Source organism: Schistocerca nitens, chromosome 5 (assembly GCF_023898315.1).
Source record: "Schistocerca nitens isolate TAMUIC-IGC-003100 chromosome 5, iqSchNite1.1, whole genome shotgun sequence".
Classification (NCBI taxonomy): domain Eukaryota; kingdom Metazoa; phylum Arthropoda; class Insecta; order Orthoptera; family Acrididae; genus Schistocerca; species Schistocerca nitens.
The window spans coordinates 368,257,143-368,278,318 of NC_064618.1; the positions used below are offsets into that span (position 1 = coordinate 368,257,143).

The following is a 21,176-nucleotide window of genomic DNA, read 5'->3' on the forward strand; positions in this document are numbered from 1 at the left end:
TTTGTTCCATGGCGTTTCCTCCTGCGACACCAACATGATGTTCAAATTTGACGTCATTACGAGCAATGGGTCCTTTTCTACAGCGTTTTGAAACTGCAGGCTAAATTATAGACACCCTGTACAAACCACTTTAGGATGGTCAACGGATGATTCTCTGTGACAAAACTTGTATTATTAATTTGAAAATATAGTATACGTTGATGAACTGCCCTACTGTTTGGAGAACCGCTTCCACTTCGAAAAATACGTCATATATCTGCAATGACTAGTAACAGATCTGCGAAATGCTTGTCAGTTTCACCAAATCATCAAAAAACATAAAAAAGTGTTTTACGTTCATTCACTGAATTTGTCCTTGCCAGGCAGATATCATTAATTCACAGTTTTCCACACAGTTTTAATAACTGTATAAGTATGTGGTGTGCGTTCTTTCGTACATCTCCGAAACAACAGGTACCATATATATATATATATATATATATATATATATATATATATATATATATATATATATATATAAGAAGGCGAGAGGGCCAAGGACTTCTCCAGTGCATATGCATACCGGATTCGACCTCTTACGGGGTTCGGCGATATGCCGCGAGTAATGAGGATAATGGGCAAGGGGCACTACACTGATAGTGTGTGGGTATGTTGAGAATTTGGGCCTGATGGGAGACGTGCTGGGGTAATCCGTGCAGCTGCAATCACCACTGTGTCCAAATGGCTTAGTGTTCGGAGCATTTGCCTAGTAAGCAGGACACCTGGGTTCGAATCCCGGTCCGGCACAAATTTTCAACTATTCCCATTGATTTCAGTTAATGGCCGGTCGCAGTCAATTTTTGTAATTCCTTTGTGTCATAATTTACTGTTTGTAGATAATACAGAACTGAGTTCCAAGCGTTCTAATGAATGTCGCCAGATTTTTCGAAGTTACTCCTGATCTCTCGTCGACAGTGACTGATCCCTCATTAACGTTCCTTCTTCTTGATTTTGTTACGTACCCAATATTAATAATTTTTCGTACGATGCAGAACTGATTTGAATAGCTTATGACGTATATCGGGAACGTTATCCTGATTTCAGTCATTAAATTAACATGCGACAAGTTGCTCCTCTTTTTCAGCAATTTCCCGACCAATTGCCTCTATTTCGTTGTTTTCTGTTGTTACAGGTAATATAATTGCTGAACACGCTTTCCTTCGGGTATTCGATATCTTAAACGTGTAAAATCGCATTTCCAAGTGAAAATATTGAAAATAATATCGATGGTGTGGAGGTTACTTCAATATATTGAAGGTTTGACGTAGTTGTATTGTTAATGAATACTGAACGTGTGCAAGTCCCTTAAATAATCTCCGAAATTTTGTTGGTGTTATTCGGGTTTCCCCTGTATACATGAACAGAATAAAATTAAGGAAGGACGGAAGTAATATCGCCTATAAGTTGCGGAATGGTCCATATGGGCAACAGAAGTAGAACTGCGCTTGCGATGGACATCAGAGCTCTTTGTGCAATTGACGCGTGTGTGCCCCCAAAGCAGTAGTCACTCATATTTCTCGATTGGCAGCTCAAATTGGCAACAAGCCACTGAATCAATCTGGGCCGAGTGCCGACCGTCCGCTAGCGGTCGCACATCACACGCTTATGTCCTGCATCGTTACGAACTGCGCCAGCCACTAGATAGAGAGCGGTGTGCACTCACAGGGATAGAGCAGACACGTGCCGAAACGTACGCCCAGTCTAACTTTCAACTCCTCGCTAACCTTCAGTAATTCGTTCTACATCCCCAAGCCTATTCCGCAAGCATCCTGACGGGGTCTGGCGGAGTATATTTCTGATACGACTATGAGCTCCCCACTTCCCTGATCCATTCGCGAATGATACGTGAGAAGAATAATTAATTGCTTATGAACTCCATATGAGCTCTGATTTCTCTTATTTTCTCGCCATAGTCATTTATAGAGATGTATATGGGAGGAAGCAGTAAGTTGTACTACTCCTGTTGGGAAATACTCTCTCATAACTTCGGCAGTGAAGCTCTTGTACACAACGCCTCTCTTGTACCAACTGACACTAGGGTTTGTTAAACATCTCCGTTACGGTCCCGCGCCGTCACGAAGATGTAGAAGAAAAGGCAAGTATTGGTCCCAGAATATGTTGAAATAAAAAACCTGAATCGTTTTCACAGTAATCTGAATGAATCGCCCCAAGTCGCGATACGAAATACGTCTACAAAATTTCACGAAACAACTACCCAGCTGAGATACGTCGTCCACACACTGAGCGTAAAACGCCTCACTGGACCATTGGTGCATTCGAAGCCTTGCATCATTTGAAAAAGAGCCAAAATCGCGACTCTCGGACGGCACTACACACTCTCAGTCAGCTACTGTCTAGCTTAGGTGCTGTTGTAACGACTGAAGTCTTGCAACTTCATGTGCCGCTGTGAGTAATGGGTTTTTGTGAGGTACATGACTCCAAACGCCTAATGCATTTAGTTCCGCTCGCAATGGAAACTCATGAAGATGGAAACTCATTAAGATGGATTTTCCTTCACTTGCAGCGGCAATTCTTGTCCGGTTTGAAAATGATTGCCGTTGACAAGCCAAGACACCCATATCCACTCCCAGTCTGTTACTATCTTATTACGAACACTTTCTTTTTACGCCGTGCTCCACGGCTGCAAGTGGTACGCTCTTCTTTGTAGCGCTACGGTCGCAGGTTCGAATCCTGCCTCGGGCATGGATGTGTGTGATGTCCTTAGGTTAGTTAGGTTTAAGTAGTTCTAAGTTATAGGGGGATGATGACCTCTGATGTTAAGTCCCATAGTACTCAGAGCCATTTGAACCACTTTTTTCTTCTTTGTAGACACGTTGTATAACCTGCGTTGATACACCAACAAATTGAGAAACTTCTTTCACGGTTTAGTCAGTCACGGGCAGATCCAAACACGATACTTCATCTCTGCCTTTCCGTTGCGCCTCCAAGTCGAACAGCTTTACTGTACTGACTCCACACAAACACAAAGCGCACACCACTTCACTGCCATGCCGTAATATAAGCCCTGAAAAGTCACATGACCGCCTGATATTTGTTCTACATCATTTGTAGCGCTTCCAAACTACCAGAATGTTCTTTCAAGGGGAGTTTTGTCCGGCGAGACTACTTGTCTTGAGTATGGCGGTGAGGTTACTCGTTCAAATATCTGCTGACTTAATACTGTTGGAAATTGGAAATTTGTGGTAAGTTCTATGGGACCAAACTCCTGAGGTCATCAGCCCCTAAGCTTACATACTACTTAATCTACCTTGCGCTAAGGACAACACACCCACCCATTCCCGAGGGAGGACTCGAACCTCCGACGGGGTGAGCCGCGTGAACCGTGATAAGACTCCCCAGACCTCGCGGCTACCCGGCGCGGGCTTAAGACTGTTCTGGTCGGTTGCAATCACAATAATTGAACAGTATATACGCCGGGAAAATCGAAAATCTAACCATTCACAATCTTAATAATACACTCACTAAGAAAAAAAAAGCACTACGAAGAACTTATTCGAATGGGACGGAAACCGATCAATGGATGATTTTGTTTTCCTAGAGAAACAGTTTTAAAAATAGAGCAAATCAATAAAGCGTTGGCCCACCTCTGACCCTTCTACAAACAGTTATTAGGCTTGGCATTGATTGGTAGAGTTCCTGCGTGTCCTTTTGGGGGATACCATTCCAAATTCTGTCCAATTGGTGAATTAGATCGTCAAAATCTCGTGTTGGTTTGAGGACCCTGCCCCCGATGCTCCAAGTTTTCTCAACTGGGAGCCGAGGTAGGGTTTGGCAGTCTCAAAGACAAGCATTAGAAATTCTCGCCGTCTGCTGGCGGGCATGCTTAAATGTAGGTCCAGGATGGCTTGCCATCTAGGACAACAAAAATTACGTAGAATATCATCGACGTACCGCTGTGTTGTAAGTGTGCCGCGGATAACAACCAAACGGGTCCTGTTATGAAGAGAAAAAATGGTTCAAATGGCTCTGAGCACTATGGGACTCAACATCTGTGGTCATAAGTCCCCTAGAACTTAGAACTACTTAAACCTAACTAACCTAAGGACATCACACACATCCATGCCCGAGGCAGGATTCGAACCTGCGACCGCAGCAGTCGCGCGGTTCCTGACTGAGCGCCTAGAACCGCTAGACCACCGCGGCCGGCGCAGTGGCACTATGAGTGTAGTGTGTGGACATTAAAGTTGGGAATGTGGGTCTCACGGGGAGCGTGCAATGGATAAATCCCTGCATTCGTATTATCTTCTGTGCCCTCGGTGGCTCAGATGGATAGAGCGTCTGTGATGTAAGCAGGAGATCCAATGTTCGAGCCTCGGTCGGGGCACACATTTTCAACTGTCCCCGTTGACGTATATCAACGCCTGTCGACAGCTTAGGGTCTTGATTTAATTATCATTTCATCACTCCTGGTTGTCGGGCAGTATGGAGGGCAACATCGGTTGGTATCCCACAGCTGTCTGGTGTGTCTCCACGCACGTCTTCACCCTGAAATCTCATTGACTGCAGGAGATTCGTTTTCAACGAAAAGTCCCGCTTCGAACTGCATCGATGACGTACTTGGAGAGACCTCCGACAGCGGCCGGACACCAGACTGATTGTCGCCTGCTGGGGTGCCATTTCTTTTCATAGCATGACCCCTTTGGCTGTCGTCCGCGACACCGTTCCACCCCAGCGATACGCCGATAATATTCTACGCCCCGAGTTGCTGCCCTCCGCGGTAAACTATCCCGGGTTTACATGTCAGTAATATAATGCCCGTCCGCACACGGCGAGTGTTTCTACTGCTTGTTTTCGTGATTGCTTAACCCTACCTTTGCCAGCAAGATCGCCGGATCTCTCTCCGATTGGAAACGTTTGGAGCATCATGGGCAGGGCCCTCAAACCATCTCGAGATTTTGACGAACTAACTCATCAATTGGACAGAACTCGGCACAATATCCCTCAGGTGAACATTTAGCAAGCCGAATAATTGCTTGCATGAGGAACAGAAATGTACCAACGCGTTACTGACATGGTGAGTTTGTGACCCTCTTTCTCCTGAATAAATCATCCGATTTTTCTGAAACAGTTATTATTCGTTTTTTTTGTGCATGTACATTACATCTGCCGATTTCCACCCCATCTTGATAATTCTTTGAGTGTAATTATTGACTAGATGCACTACAAACAAATTTTTCTAAATATCTGGATAACATAACGCTATCAAGAACGGTTTACTACCCCTGTGAAGAATAAGATTCTTCAAAGCCGGTTTATTCACTCGAACGGAATTTAAACCTATAAGTCATATAAAGGCCAACGGCCTTGCCGCAGTGGTAACACCGGTTCCCGTCAGATCATCGAAGTTAAGCGCTGTCGGGCTGGGCTAGCACTTGAATGGGTGACCATCCGGTCTGCCGAGTGCTGTTGACAAGCGGGGTGCACTCATCGCTTGGGAGGCAAAGTCAGGAACTACTTGGTTGAGAAGTAGTAGTTCCGGTCTCGGAAACTGACATGCGGCCGGGAGCGAGGTGTGCTGACCAAATGCTCCTCCATACCCGGATCCCTTGACGCCTGTGGGCTGAGGATGACACGGTGGCCGGTCGGTATCGTTGGGACATCATGGCCTGTTCGGAAGGAGTTTCGTTAAGTCTTATAGTACTTTAATAAGGACACACTGCAAACATGGATTGTGAATAAGTTTAACAATCTTGGCTATATAAACAATTTTTTTAAAAGGTATGAATAATAATTCGTCTATCTTACATTTAAGTAAAAGTAAGCACATGTCCCTTCAGGCAGCGCCCACTCATTTGTTTGTGCGATCACCTTCCGCGAAGGGATGAATCATTCCACACCTACCACTAGAATTGATATCAGATACATTGTTATTCACTGATATATAATATCTCGCTGATGACTCGTAAATATTTCTCTCTACCATAGAGTAGTAGTACCTACGGAGTGAGCATAGTGTACTGCTGATGTCGCCAACACGAAACTGCAATTCTGATGCGACTTACGTTATTTATTATTAGTAAGAGCCATGGTGAGTAGTTGTTACTACTACGGACGCGAAACGAAATTCGTCAAGAGAGAAAAAGTAAGTAAGTTTCACATGGGAACAATTCCAGTTACCACGCCTGAAAGAACTGCTTTAAGGCTCGAATTCAGAGTAAAAAAAGAGTTAATATCATGTGACAGTAAGGCCACATATTTACAAACCGAACGCGTTTGCGGACCGCTTCCGGGATTCGTAGAGACTAGGTTGCCCCGGATCAAACCGCCTCGCGGATTAGAGACGAGCCGACCAACCTGAAGGTTGTTTTTAGGCGGTTTCCCACTCCCAACTAGCTAAATACCGAACTGGTACCGACGTCTCGCCTCAAATACACGCTACTCAACCACTTATAAAACTTCCTTAGACTCGAACATGACATTTACTCTAGACGGAGACAGATGGGGTACACAGATTTTGTCCGAGGGGGATTGGAGGCGTCATGAAGAGCATCCAGTTGCCCACTGTCACGAACATTGTCAAAAGCCATGTAAACAATAGACAGATGGAGAAAAAGTAAACTGTCCGTTATTTGAAATGTAATCTCCACAACTGCTAACACATTCATCCCATTGCGAGACGAGACCATCATTGCCTTCATGGGAAGTGCTGTTGCCTACGGTACCATGACTGTGCCCAGGAGTGCACCTCTTCGTCCGAAGGAAATCGACGGCCACGTGGAAACCGCATGGAAGAGAATGTATGGACGATACCAAAAATATGGAAACCGCATGGAGGAGACTGAATGGGCGATGTGCAAGGGGTTCTTAGAGAAACTTCTGCACTGTACCCTAAACAACCTTGGGAACAAAATTCTGTTTTACGCATCAGATATTCCTGCTACAGACACTCTACTGATGATGCAGCGCTATCAGAGACGGGATACTGGGATATAATTAAAGAAATTTTCAGAATAAAAACTGATTAATTTTCTCAAATAAAGGAGGAAAAACAAAACACAGACGGTCCCGTTTGAAGTATCTTTTAACTTCATTTACAGAGCATGGGTGCAGAACAACATTGTAAATAAAATTTCTAATTTCTTATTTTGTATTCGGACAAGAACTTTAACTTGAAACCCAAGATTTTTACGTCTTCTTACGAGATCTTTCACTGTGTTTGACTGCTGAAAATATCTCGATGTTAATTTGACATGCATGTTTCCAGTCATCGTGGTCATATAAATTACGGTTTGTGTTGAATTTACATTTAAATACAAGGCATCAGTGCACACAAAAATGTGTAACTTGTGATGCACGAACTAAATCGCTTGCAGACAACTAATTAGTTAACTCTGGGCGTTAAGAAAACCACGCAGTACATTTTTCCCTTCTTCATTTTAATTAAAAACTATTTAAAAATAACAGGGACATTCATAAGTGTACCATTAAAAATAACAACGATCTTCTCTGTTAAAAACTTAAACGTTCTCCGACATGTTGTTGTTGTGGTCTTCAGTCCTGAGACTGGTTTAATGCAGCTCTCCATGCTACTCTATCCTGTGCAAGCTTCTTCATCTCCCAGTCCTACTGCAACCTACATCCTTCTGAATCTGCTTAGTGTACTCATCTCTTGGTCTCCTCTACGACTTTTACCCTCCACGCTGCCCTCCAATGCTAAATTTGTGATCCCTTGATGCCTCAGGACATGTCCTACCAACCGATCCCTTCTTCTAGTCAAGTTGTGCCACAAACTTCTCTTCTCCCCAATCCTATTCAGTACCTCCTCATTAGTTACGTGATCTACCCACCTTATCTTCAGCATTCTTCTGTAGCACCACATTTCGAAAGCTTCTATTCTCTTCTTGTCCAAACTAGTTATCGTCCATGTTTCACTTCCATACATGGCTACACTCCATACAAATACTTTCAGAAACGACTTCCTGACTCTTAAATCTATACTCGATGTTAACAAATTTCTCTTCTTCAGAAACGATTTCCTTGCCATTGCCAGTCTACATTTTATATCCTCTCTACTTCGACCATCATCAGTTATTTTACTCCCTAAATAGCATAACTCCTTTACTACTCTAAGTATCTCATTTCCTAATCTAATTCCCTCAGCATCACCCGATTTAATTTGACTACATTCCATTATCATCGTTTTGCTTTTGTTGATGTTCATCTTATATCCTCCTTTCAAGACACTGTCCATTCCGTTCAACTGCTCTTCCAAGTCCATTGCTGTCTCTGATAGAATTACAATGTCATCGGCAAACCTCAAAGTTTTTACTTCTTCTCCATGAATTTTAATACCTACTCCGAATTTTTCTTTTGTTTTCTTTACTGCTTGCTCAATATACAGATTGAATAACATCGGGGACAGGATACAACCCTGTCTTACTCCCTTCCCAACCACTGCTTCCCTTTCATATCCCTCGACTCTTATAACTGCCATCTGGTTTCTGTACAAATTGTAAATAGCCTTTCGCTCCCTGTATTTTACCCCTGCCACCTTCAGAATTTGAAAGAGAGTATTCCAGTTAACATTGTCAAAAACTTTCTCTAAGTCTACAGATGCTAGAAACGTAGGTTTGCCTTTTCTTAATCTAGCTTCTAAGATAAGTCGTAAGGTTAGTATTGCCTCACGTGTTCCAACATTTCTACGGAATCCAAACTGATCTTCCCCGAGGTGCGCTTCTACCAGTTTTTCCATTCGTCTGTAAAGAATTCGCGTTAGTATTTTGCAACTGTGACTTATTAAACTGATAGTTCGGTAACTTTCACATCTGTCAACACCTGCTTTCTTTGGGATTGGAATTATTATATTCTTCTTGAAGTCTGAGGGTATTTCGCCTGTCTCATACATCTTGCTCACCAGATGGTAGAGTTTTGTCATGACTGGCTCTCCCAAGGCCGTCAGTAGTTCTAATGGAATGTTGTCCACTCCCGGGGCCTTGTTTCGACTCAGGTCTTTCAGTGCTCTGTCAAACTCTTCACGCAGTATCTTATCTCCCATTTCGTCTTCATCTACATCCTCTTCCATTTCCATAATATTGTCCTCAAGTACATCGCCCTTGTATAGACCCTCTATATACTCCTTCCACCTTTATGCTTTCCCTTCTTTGCTTAGAACTGGGTTTCCATCTGAACTCTTGATATTCATACAAGTGGTTCTCTTCTCTCCAAAGGTCTCTTTAATTTTCCTGTAGGCAGTATCTATCTTGCCCCTAGTGAGACAGGCCTCTACATCCTTACATTTGTCCTCTAGCCATCCCTGCTTAGCCATTTTGCACTTCCTGTCGATCTCATTTTTGAGACGTTTGTATTCCTTTTTGCCTGCTTCATTTACTGCATTTTTATATTTTCTCCTTTCATCAATTAAATTCAATATTTCTTCTGTTACCCAAGGATTTCTATTAGCCCTCGTCTTTTTACCTACTTGATCGTCTGCTACCTTCACTACTTCATCCCTCAGAGCTACCCATTCTTCTTCTACTGTATTTCTTTCCCCCATTCCTGTCAATTGTTCCCTTATGCTCTTGCTGAAACTCTCTACAACCTCTGGTTTTTTCAGTTTATCCAGGTCCCATCTCCTTAAATTCCCACCTTTTTGCAGTGTCTTCAGTTTCAATCTGCAGTTCATAACCAATAGATTGTGGTCAGAATCCACATCTGTCCCTGGAAATGTCTTACAATTTAAAACCTGGTTCCTAAATCTCTGTCTTACCATTATATAATCTATCTGATACCTTTTAGTATCTCCAGGATTCTTCCAGGTATACAACCTTCTTTTATGATTCTTGAACCAAGTGTTAGCTATGATTAAGTTATGCTCTGTGCAAAATTCTACAAGGCGGCTTCCTCTTTCATTTCTTCCCCCCAATCCATATTCACCTACTATGTTTCCTTCTCTCCCTTTTCCTACTGACGAATTCCAGTCACCCATGACTATTAAATTTTCGTCTCCCTTCACTACCTGAATAATTGCTTTTATCTCGTCATACATTTCATCAATTTCTTCATCATCTGCAGAGCTAGTTGGCATATAAACTTGTACTACTGTAGTAGGCATGGGCTTTGTGTCTATCTTGGCCACAATAATGCGTTCACTATGCTGTTTGTAGTAGCTAACCCGCACTCCTATTTTTTTTATTCATTGTTAAACCTACTCCTGCATTACCCCTATTTGATTTTGTATTTATAACCCTGTAATCACCTGACCAAAAGTCTTGTTCCCCCTGCCACCGAACTTCACTAATTCCCACTATATCTAACTTTAACCTATCCATTTCCCTTTTTAGATTTTCTAATATACCTGCCCGATTAAGGGATCTGACATTCCACGCTCCGATCCGTAGAACGCCAGTTTTCTTTCTCCTGATAACGACGTACTCTTGAGTAGTCTCCGCCCGGAGATCCGAATGGGGGACTATTTTACCTCCGGAATATTTTACCCAAGAGGACGCCATCATCATTTAATCATACAGTAAAGATGCATGTCCTCGGGAAAAATTACGGCTGTAGTTTCCCCTTGCTTTCAGCCGTTCGCAGTACCAGCACAGCAAGGCCGTTTTGGTTAATGTTACAAGGCCAGATCAGTCAATCATCCAGACTGTTGCCCCTGCAACTACTGAAAAGGCTGCTGCCCTTCTTCAGGAACCACATGTTTGTCTGGCCTCTCAACAGATACCCCTCCGTTGTGGTTGCACCTACGGTACGGCCATCTGTATCGCTGAGGCACGCAAGCCTCCCCACCAACGGCAAGGTCCATGGTTCATGGGGGGGTTCTCCGACATAGAAAGGAGCAAATTCTGCATTAAAAAAGGACCACTTCCGCACTTAGTTATTGGCGGTGAAAGACAACAACATTATTTAAAAAATGAAGTGACAGGACTTTTGCTTAAAACAGTCCCCTACTCACAGAGTAATCGTTTTTCAAATATATGTCAATATTGGGACCGCAACTCTCCAAATCGTAGTGAGACGTTGTGAACGTGGAAATAATCATCTAGTAAATGGAAAGTGGAATCTGATCATCTTAACTTGGCGAAGCTGTATTTAGCTGGATACAAAGAGGATGACAACGAAAATGGAACTGTCACTGGGGTCAATGATATAACTGCTGTAATTTTCTCAATACGGATGATGAGCCATTCGTGGCAGATTACAAGCACGTGGTGACCTCAAAGGGAACGGCACAGTCTTCTTCCTTTTACCATACCTACGAGTCTAACTCTCTGAGAGCAGTTTATGATTTTAAGAATAATTTTAAACTCAAACGCGCCCTACTTGCTCTTGCCAATCTTTCCACAATACCTGTTGGAACCTGAGGCTGTTTCTTGCAGTAGTTATTGAACATTACACTTAATTTTAAAAATTCATCTCCAATATGTATTAACCAAGCGATAGTGAACAGCGGTAGGATACGGACTCGTACCCGGAATCAGTTAACCGTCAAGACAGCGAAGGTTTCCCTACATCTCTTCAAACCAATGCCACGATGGTTCCTTCGAAAACGACAAAACCTATCTCCTTCCCGAATCCATGTAAAACGTACAATTTACTTTGATGTTGTGTCCTAGATTTACCTTGTAAACATTACACATTCTGAAATATATTAGGTTGGCATAATTTTGCTTTCAATACTTTTTATTCTATGATGAAAGAATCTTCACACGCTACCAATGACCACTGACTTGTACACATATCATTTGACTGTGTAACCTTCCCCATTGCATCCTCCGTATTCTTTACATAGTTATTGCGTTAATTCCTAGTACTACTTACAAATTGCACATTACAGCACTCAATATGAATAACTTATTTTGTTTTGTTGTTATTTATAGAGCTATTGTTGGAATATTTATAGCGTTGTACTAAAGTTTTTTTTTTTAATACAGTACTGTCTCATTTTTCCTTTTCTTATGTTACACTGCTCGTGAAATCAAAACCAGAAATGGTTCTGATCAAGGTTTTCGAGAAGGCTCCCCCGGTTGGGGGAAAACGTAGGAACTGGAAATCCGCTCCCAAATATTCACAACTAGGACTCGCTCTGCACCGCTAGCAGTTAGCCTGGTATTTGGCTGAAAACTCCTTAAATCTGTAATGGGTCATTACTCGAGCATCCTGATCCACCTAGAGAATGAAAAATACATAAGAAAGTAGTATTTTCAGGTCATCGGTTCCCCGCGGTACACTGCACATGCTGAAAAAGCCATCGATTTGAACACCTACTGGGTTTGCACCTTTTTGTCTGGAACGTATATCTTCGTCTGCACCTTTCGTGGTCTTTTTTCGAGATATACGTAGGAAATAGCAATATATTGGTTGACTCTCCTAGGAATGTGCGGTCTTCGAATTTTAACAGTAAACTACACTGTGATGCAGAACGCCTTTTGCAGCATCTGCCACTGGAATCAGCTGAGCATCTTCCATGACGCTTTCGTGCTTAGTGAATGAACCTATAACGAAACGTGTTGCTCTTCTTTGGATCTCCTCTCTTTCCTGTGTCAAACCTATCTGGTGCGGATCCCGTACCGACGAGCAATACTCAAGCACTGGTCGAACGACGGTTTCGTAAGCTATCTCCTTTGTGGGTGGACTACGTTTCCTGAGGATTCTTCCACATATCTGAGACTGGCATTTGGTTTACCTGCGGTTAAGGTTATGTGGTTGCTCCACTTCAGATTGCTACGTGTGCATACTCCTAAGTACACTCCTGGAAATGGAAAAAAGAACACATTGACACCGGTGTGTCAGACCCACCATACTTGCTCCGGACACTGCGAGAGGGCTGTACAAGCAATGATCACACGCACGGCACAGCGGACACACCAGGAACCGCGGTGTTGGCCGTCGAATGGCGCTAGCTGCGCAGCATTTGTGCACCACCGCCGTCAGTGTCAGCCAGTTTGCCGTGGCATACGGAGCTCCATCGCAGTCTTTAACACTGGTAGCATGCCGCGACAGCGTGGACGTGAACCGTATGTGCAGTTGACGGACTTTGAGCGAGGGCGTATAGTGGGCATGCGGGAGGCCGGGTGGACGTACCGCCGAATTGCTCAACACGTGGGGCGTGAGGTCTCCACAGTACATCGATGTTGTCGCCAGTGGTCGGCGGAAGGTGCACGTGCCTGTCGACCTGGGACCGGACCGCAGCGACGCACGGATGCACGCCAAGACCGTAGGATCCTACGCAGTGCCGTAGGGGACCGCACCGCCACTTCCCAGCAAATTAGGGACACTGTTGCTCCTGGGGTATCGGCGAGGACCATTCGCAACCGTCTCCATGAAGCTGGGCTACGGTCCCGCACACCGTTAGGCCGTCTTCCGCTCACGCCCCAACATCGTGCAGCCCGCCTCCAGTGGTGTCGCGACAGGCGTGAATGGAGGGACGAATGGAGACGTGTCGTCTTCAGCGATGAGAGTCGCTTCTGCCTTGGTGCCAATGATGGTCGTATGCGTGTTTGGCGCCGTGCAGGTGAGCGCCACAATCAGGACTGCATACGACCGAGGCACACACGGCCAACACCCGGCATCATGGTGTGGGGAGCGATCTCCTACACTGGCCGTACACCACTGGTGATCGTCGAGGGGACACTGAATAGTGCACGGTACATCCAAACCGTCATCGAACCCATCGTTCTACCATTCCTAGACCGGCAAGGGAACTTGCTGTTCCAACAGGACAATGCACGTCCGCATGTATCCCGTGCCACCCAACGTGCTCTAGAAGGTGTAAGTCAACTACCCTGGCCAGCAAGATCTCCGGATCTGTCCCCCATTGAGCATGTTTGGGACTGGATGCAGCGTCGTCTCACGCGGTCTGCACGTCCAGCACGAACGCTGGTCCAACTGAGGCGCCAGGTGGAAATGGCATGGCAAGCCGTTCCACAGGACTACATCCAGCATCTCTACGATCGTCTCCATGGGAGAATAGCAGCCTGCATTGCTGCGAAAGGTGGATATACAGTGTACTAGTGCCGACATTGTGCATGCTCTGTTGCCTGTGTCTATGTGCCTGTGGTTCTGTCAGTGTGATCATGTGATGTATCTGACTCCAGGAATGTGTCAAAGTTTCCCCTTCCTGGGACAATGAATTCACGGTGTTCTTATTTCAATTTCGAGGAGTGTATTTTATGAGTGTAAGAGCTTTCAGTGGTGGTTCTGCATTCGTGTAATCATACAATAAAGCGTTTTTCTGCTTATTTACGCAGAATGCGTCAAATTTCTTTATGTTGAGAGTACATTGGCAATCCTTGCACCAAGCATCGATTCTCTGCAGGTCGTCTTGCATTTCTTTACAATTTTCTGGCCGGCCGGTGTGGCCGTGCGGTCTAGGCGCTTCAGTCTGGAACCGCGTGACCGCTCCGGTCGCAGGTTCGAATCCTGCCTCGGGCATGGATGTGTGTGATGTCAAAATGGCTCTGAGCACTATGGGACTCAACTGCTGTGGTCATAAGTCCCCTAGAACTTAGAACTACTTAAACCTAACTAACCTAAGGACAGCACACAACACCCAGCCATCACGAGGCAGAGAAAATCCCTGACCCCGCCGGGAATCGAACCCGGCAACCCGGGCGTGGGAAGCGAGAACGCTACCGCACGACCACGAGATGCGGGCTGTGTGATGTCCTTAGGTTAGTTAGGTGTAAGTAGTTGTAAGTTCTAGAGGACTGATGACCATAGATGTTAAGTTCCATAGTGCTCAGAGTCATTTTTTACAATTTTCTAGCGTTGCAATTTACCTGTATACGACAGTAACGACCACGAAAAATATCACGGAATTTCCGATGTTATCGACTACGTCATTTACATATATTGGGAAAAGGAATGATCTTACACGACTTCCTTGGTATACGGCCGAAGCTTCTTCTACTTCAGAAGACTTCTCTTCGTTCAGAACGACATGCATGTCCAGTTTGCTAGGCACTCTTCAACCCAATCACGGAGCAAGCCTAATATTCTGTCACTCGTATTTTCTTCTTTAGGCGGCAGTATGGAACTGTATCGAACGCCTTCCGAAAGTGGAGGAACATGGCATCAACCTTGGCGCCGGTGTCTACTGCTGTCAAGAGTCTCGTGACGACAGAGCAGGCATGGTTCACGTGATAGCTGTTTTCGAAACCCATGTTGATTGTAGTACAAGTTTATATGCCAAAGAGCTCCGTAGATGATTAACAGATTGGAGAAATGTATGATGAGATAAAAGAAATTATTCAGCTACTTTAGGGAGGCGAAAATTTTATAGCGATGAAGGACTGGAATTCAATGGCAGGAAAAGGAAGAGAAGGAAAAATAGTGGGTGAATATGGACTGGGGAAAAGGAATGAAAGAGGAAGGGCTTCCTAGCAGAATTTCGCACAGTGCATAATTTAATCATCGCTAACAACTAGTTTAAGAATTATGAAAGCAGATTCCACATGTCGAAGAGACGTGGAGATACCGGAAGATTTCAGACTGATTACACAATGACAAGAAAGGGATTTCGGAACCACATTTTAAATTGTAAGTAATTTCGAGGGGCAGATGTGGACTCTCACCGCACTTTACTGGTTATGAACTGTAGATTAAAAACTGAAGAAAGTGCAGTGAAGGTAGAAAATTAAGGAGACGGACCTGGATAAGTTGAAAGAACTATAGTTTGTTGAGAGTTTCACACTGAGCATTAGCTAACGACTGACAATACAGGGCAAAGGAATATGGCACAAGACGTGAAGGTAGGAAATTAAGGAGACGGACCTGGATAAGTTGAAAGAACTATAGTTTGTTGAGAGTTTCACACTGAGCATTAGCTAACGACTGACAATACAGGGGAAAGGAATATGGCACATGACGAATGATTAGTTTTTAGAGATGAAATAGTGAGGGCAGCAGAGGATCAAATAGGTAAAAATACAAGATCTAGCAGAAATCCTTGGATAACACAGGAGATATTGAAACTACTTTATGAAAGGAGAAAACATAAAAATGCAGTAAATTAATCAGGAGGCAGGGAACACAAAAGCCTACAAAATGAGACTGACAGTATGTGTAAAATGGCTAAGCACAAATGGCTGGAGAAAAAATGTAGGGATTTAGAAGTATGTATCACTAGGGGAAAGATAATACCGCCTACAGTAAAATTAAAGAGGCCTTTGGAGAAAAGAGTAGCAACTGTATGAATATCAAGAGCTCATATGGAAAACCAGTCCTAAGCGCAGAACGGAAAGCTGAAAGGTGGAAGGTGAAAGGAGTATATAGGGCGTCTCTACTAGGGAAATGTACGTAAGGGCAATAGAAATGGAAGAGGACGTAGATAAAGATGAGATGGGAGATATGCTACAGAGCACTCAGAGACGTAAGAGGGAACAAGGCCTCAGGAGCAGACGACATTCCATCAGAGCTACTGACAGCATTGGGAGAACCAACCACGGCAAAAACTCTTATATCTGGTGTGAAACATGTTTGAGACAGGCGAATTATCCTCAGAATTCGAGGAGAATATAATAATTTCAATTCCAAAGAAACCAGGTGCTGACACCTTGTGAATATTACCAAACGATCAGTTTAATAAATCACGCTGCAAAATACTAACACGAATTCTTTACAGAAGAATGCAAAAAATGGTAGAAGCCAACCTCGGGGAGGATTAGTTTGAATTCCGGAGATACGTAAGAACACGCGGGGCAATACTGACCCTAAGATTTATCTTAGCAGATAGGTTAAGGATAGACAAAACCTAAGGTTATGGTATTTGCAGATTCAGCGAAAGCTTTGGACATTGTTGACTGGAATACTCTCTTTGACTTTCTGAAGGTAGCAGGGATAAAATACAGGGAAGGAAAGGCTATTTACAACTTGTACAGAAACCGACGGCAATTATAAGAGTCTAGGGGCGTGAAAGGGAAGCAGTGACTGAGAACGGAGGGAGACAGGGTTGTAGTCTATCCCCGATGTTATTCAATCTGTACATTGAGCAAGCAGTACATGAAATCAAAGAAAAATCTAGAGTAGGAGTTAAATTACAGGGAGAAGAAAATAAAAACCTTGAGGTTTGCCTACGACATTGCGATTTTGTCAGAGACCACAAAGGACCTGGAAGCTCATTTGAACGGAAAGTACAGTGTATTGAAAGGAGAATGCAAGAAAAAATTCAACAAAAGCAAAATGAGGCTAATTGAATGTAGCCGAATTAAATCGGGTGATGCTGAGGAAATTGGATTAGGAAACGAGACATTTAAAGCAGTAGATGAGTTTTGGTATTTAGGTAGTAAAATAACTGATGATGGTCGAAGTAGAGCGGATATAAAATGTAGGCCAGCAATGGCAAGAAAAGCGCTCCTGAAGAAGAGAAATTTGTTAACATCGAATATAGATGTAAGTGTCAGGAAGTCTTTTCTGGAAGTATTGGTATGGAGTGTAACCATATTGGGACGTGAAACATGGACGACAAACAGTTTAGACAAGAAGAGAATAGAAGATTTTGAAATGTGGTGCTAAAAATAATGGCAAAGATTAGTTGGGTAGCCCACATAACTCATGAGGAGGTACTGAATACAATTTGTAGCACAACCTGACTAGAAGAAGGGATCGGTAGACAGCACACATTCTGAGACATCAAGGGATCACCAGTTTGGTACTGGGAGGAACTGCGGGAGGTAAAAATCGTAGAGGGAGACCAAGAGATGAATACAGTAAGCAGATTCAGAAGGATGTCGGTTGCGGTAGTTACTCGGAGATTAGGGGGCTTGTACAAGATGAGGCACCATCGAAAGCTGCATCAAAGCTGTCTTCGGACTGAAGACCACATTAACAGCAGCAACAACAAAAACGTTGATTCCCACAGAGGTGATTTCTGGCCTTCATAAATGTTGTAATTCGCGAGTATAAAACATTTTCCAAAATTCTACACCATAGTGATATCACAGGTATAGGCCTACAGTTTTGTGCTTTTGTTCGACGACCCTGTTCGAAAATGTTAATGACTTGCACCTTTTGTCCAATTACTTGCAACGCTGCGCCTCTTAGCCGACCTACCGTACACTGCAGCGCATTTTCTATGTTGAATCGTATTGGTTGGTATCCCGTCAGATCCAGTGGCCCTACCTCTGTTGAACGATTTCTGCTGCTTTTTCTTATACCGTTGTCATTTATTTCGATATCTGTCACTCTGACGTTCGTGAGACTATTTAAAGAACCAAGTGCAATACGATCTTCAGCAGTGAAACAGTTTTGGAAAAAGACGTTTAGTATTTCGGCCTTATCAAGGTCGTCCTCCGTTTCGATGCCATTATCGTCACGAAGTGTCTAGATAGATGGTTTCAATCTGTTTATTGATTGGACGTAAGACTAAAAATTCTTATGATTTTCTGTCAAGTCGGTCGATAGAATTTTAATTTTGAATTGGTTGATCGCTTCACACATGCCTCTCATTACACTTAATTTTTCTTAGTTTAGTATTTGTCCGTGAGGTTTTCGTCACGTTTAAATTTGCAGTGAAGCTCTCCTCGTTTTCGTACCAGCTTCCTAACATGACTGTTGAACAATGGCGGATCTTCCGCAGCACTCACAACTTTTCTCGCACATATTTGCCAAAAGCGTATTGTAAAACTTTCTTGAACCTTATCTACTGATACTCGACATTTTCGGTCCTCGAGCCGAATTTTTCGTGTTTACCGGTCTGGTAATTTGAAACCTATTTCTTGTCACTCTTGCTAAACAGAAATGTCTTGCTGTCTTTCTTTATAATCACATTTACGGTCGTATCCAGCGATGCGTTCCATGACCTTGGAGATTTTCTCCTCAATTTGGTCCTACGGAACTTGACATGTAAATAAATAAATAAATAAATAATATAAACATCTTATAACTGACTTCCTGTTCTACGCCACCTGCATTGAACGGTTCGGGCCTGTTAGTGACCAGGAGACGTCGCATGTTGTCTTCACGAGTCAGTTCCCTTATTAGATGCACAAGGTAATTTTCGGATGTTTAGAGCGACTTTACATTGTTACCTGTCTTTACTACTCCCCTTAATCACTTGTCTTCCGGTCTGTAGCTGGTAATTTGAAATCCCGAGCTAAAAACATAACATGACTAGCAAATTTACGCGAAATCTTCACCAAGTTTACCCCCAAATGTTCCGCCACTCCTGAGGTAAGGGGTCTTTCGATGATAACGGTTTATCCGCTTTTAACATTTATCTTCACCCAAATTATTTCGCATTTGGAATCTGTACTAACCTTACTAGACATCGTATTTTTACAGCCAATATCACTCTTCCATCACCGGTTTCCAACGTATCATTGCGATATAACTCTCATCGGAATTTAGAACTTAACTATTGACAATATATGATTTCAGGCAGCTTTCTGTTCCTAGTAGTATCTTTGTTACCATTTGTAAGTGAGAGTATTTCTTTGAACCTTCCATAGAAGCTCTTACAGTTAACTAACATTCTATTAACATTTTCTTATTCCGATCTGCCATGACGAATGCTTACTGTCTTTAACTGATGGAACTAACTATTCTTCCCTGTCTGAAATGAAAATATTTCTCATCGGTCTTAAGAAGGGATTGCTCTATCTTAAAAAGCCTATGTGTGCAAGCCACACGCACATACTGCCAGAGAAATAAATTAAAAATAGCTCCAAACCCGCACTTTCGACCGGAACTGGAACTCTTCTCCCAAATATTGCTAATTGGGATCCCTTAGTCACGAAGCTACTCGAGGATCTCTTTTTGAACGTACTTATGGATGTAAAATTTCTGTATCGCCAAAAGTTCTTTACGCTTGCCGAAAAGATGGAGATCGCATGGTGCAAGAGCTCGACTTCTCGAGCAGCAGCAGCACACACGTGTATGCGACTTTCGTCAAATTGTTGGTACCATTTTACTACGTCTGGACGCTGTATAGCACGTGATCCACATACTACCAGAATTTCACGGTTAACCTGTTTCCAGTTGCCGCGCCTCTTCACTCCGCCACCGTGACGCACCTGTTATCCACAACGCAGCAGAAATGTTTCTGCAGGAAACCCGGAACATCTGATTTCTGCCGACTATGCGCCACTTTTGTTGCCCAAAGGTCTTAGCGTAGGACGATATGTGTCGCTTATTTTCTGAAGTCCATACAATATCTCGATATTGATTGATGAACAGTCTTAAGTTTTTGCATGATTTTCGAATTCAAAATCCACGTCACACTGCACTAAGTCAATAACGGTATTAAGTTCTGATAATAAACTTTCCTTTCCAGATACGTCGAAAGACTTTGAATATTCTGCTTAGTTTGTCATACGTTTAGGCATGTACTAAAGAGTGAACAAAACACAGAAAAGAAAACTGTGCGTATTAGCAAAGACTATAGAGGGTCAATACAAGGGCGAAATACTTGAGGACAATATTATGGAAATGGAAGAGGATGTAGATTAAGATGAAATAGGAGATACCATACTACGTGAAGAGTTTGACAGAGCACTGAAAGACCTGAGTCGAAACAAGACCCCCGGAGTAGACAACATTCCATTAGAACTACTGACAGCCTTGGGAGAGCCAGTCCTGACAAAACTCTACCATCTGGTGAGCAAGATGTATGAGACAGGTGAAATACCCTCAGAATTCAAGAAGAATATAATAATTCCAATCCTAAAGAAAGCAGGTGTTGATATTTGTGAAAATTACCGAACTATCAGTTTAATAAGTCACAGCTGCAAAATACTAACGCGAATTCTTTACAGACGAATGGAAAAACTAGTAGAAGCCGACCTCGGGGAAGATCAGTTTGGATTCCGTAGAAATGTTGGAACACGTGAGGCAATACTGACCCTACGACTTATCTTAGAAGCAAGATTAAGGAAGGGCAAACCTACGTTTCTGGCATTTGTAGACTTAGAGAAAGCTTTTGACAATGTTGACTGGAATACTCTCTTTCAAATTCTGAAGGTGGCAGGGGTAAAATACAGGGAGCGAAAGGCTATTTACAATTTGTACAGAAACCAGATGGCAGTTATAAGAGTCGAGGGACATGAAAGGGAAGCAGTGGTTGGGAAGGGAGTGATGCAGGGTTGTAGTCTCTCCCCGATTTTACTCAATCTGTATATTGAGCAAGCAGTGAAGGAAACAAAAGAAAAATTCGGAGTAGGTATTAAAATCCA

At 43.2% G+C, this 21,176-nt stretch overlaps 1 protein-coding gene and 1 pseudogene across 1 annotated transcript in view; one reads left to right on the forward strand and one right to left on the reverse strand.

Moving 5' to 3' along the window:
* LOC126260459 (multiple PDZ domain protein) overlaps nucleotides 1-21,176 on the reverse strand; it is a 1,565,360-nt gene that overhangs the window by 518,020 nt on the left and 1,026,164 nt on the right. The gene's annotated exons all lie outside the window — the stretch shown is intronic.
* LOC126261063 (5S ribosomal RNA) lies at nucleotides 5,355-5,472 on the forward strand (annotated as a pseudogene).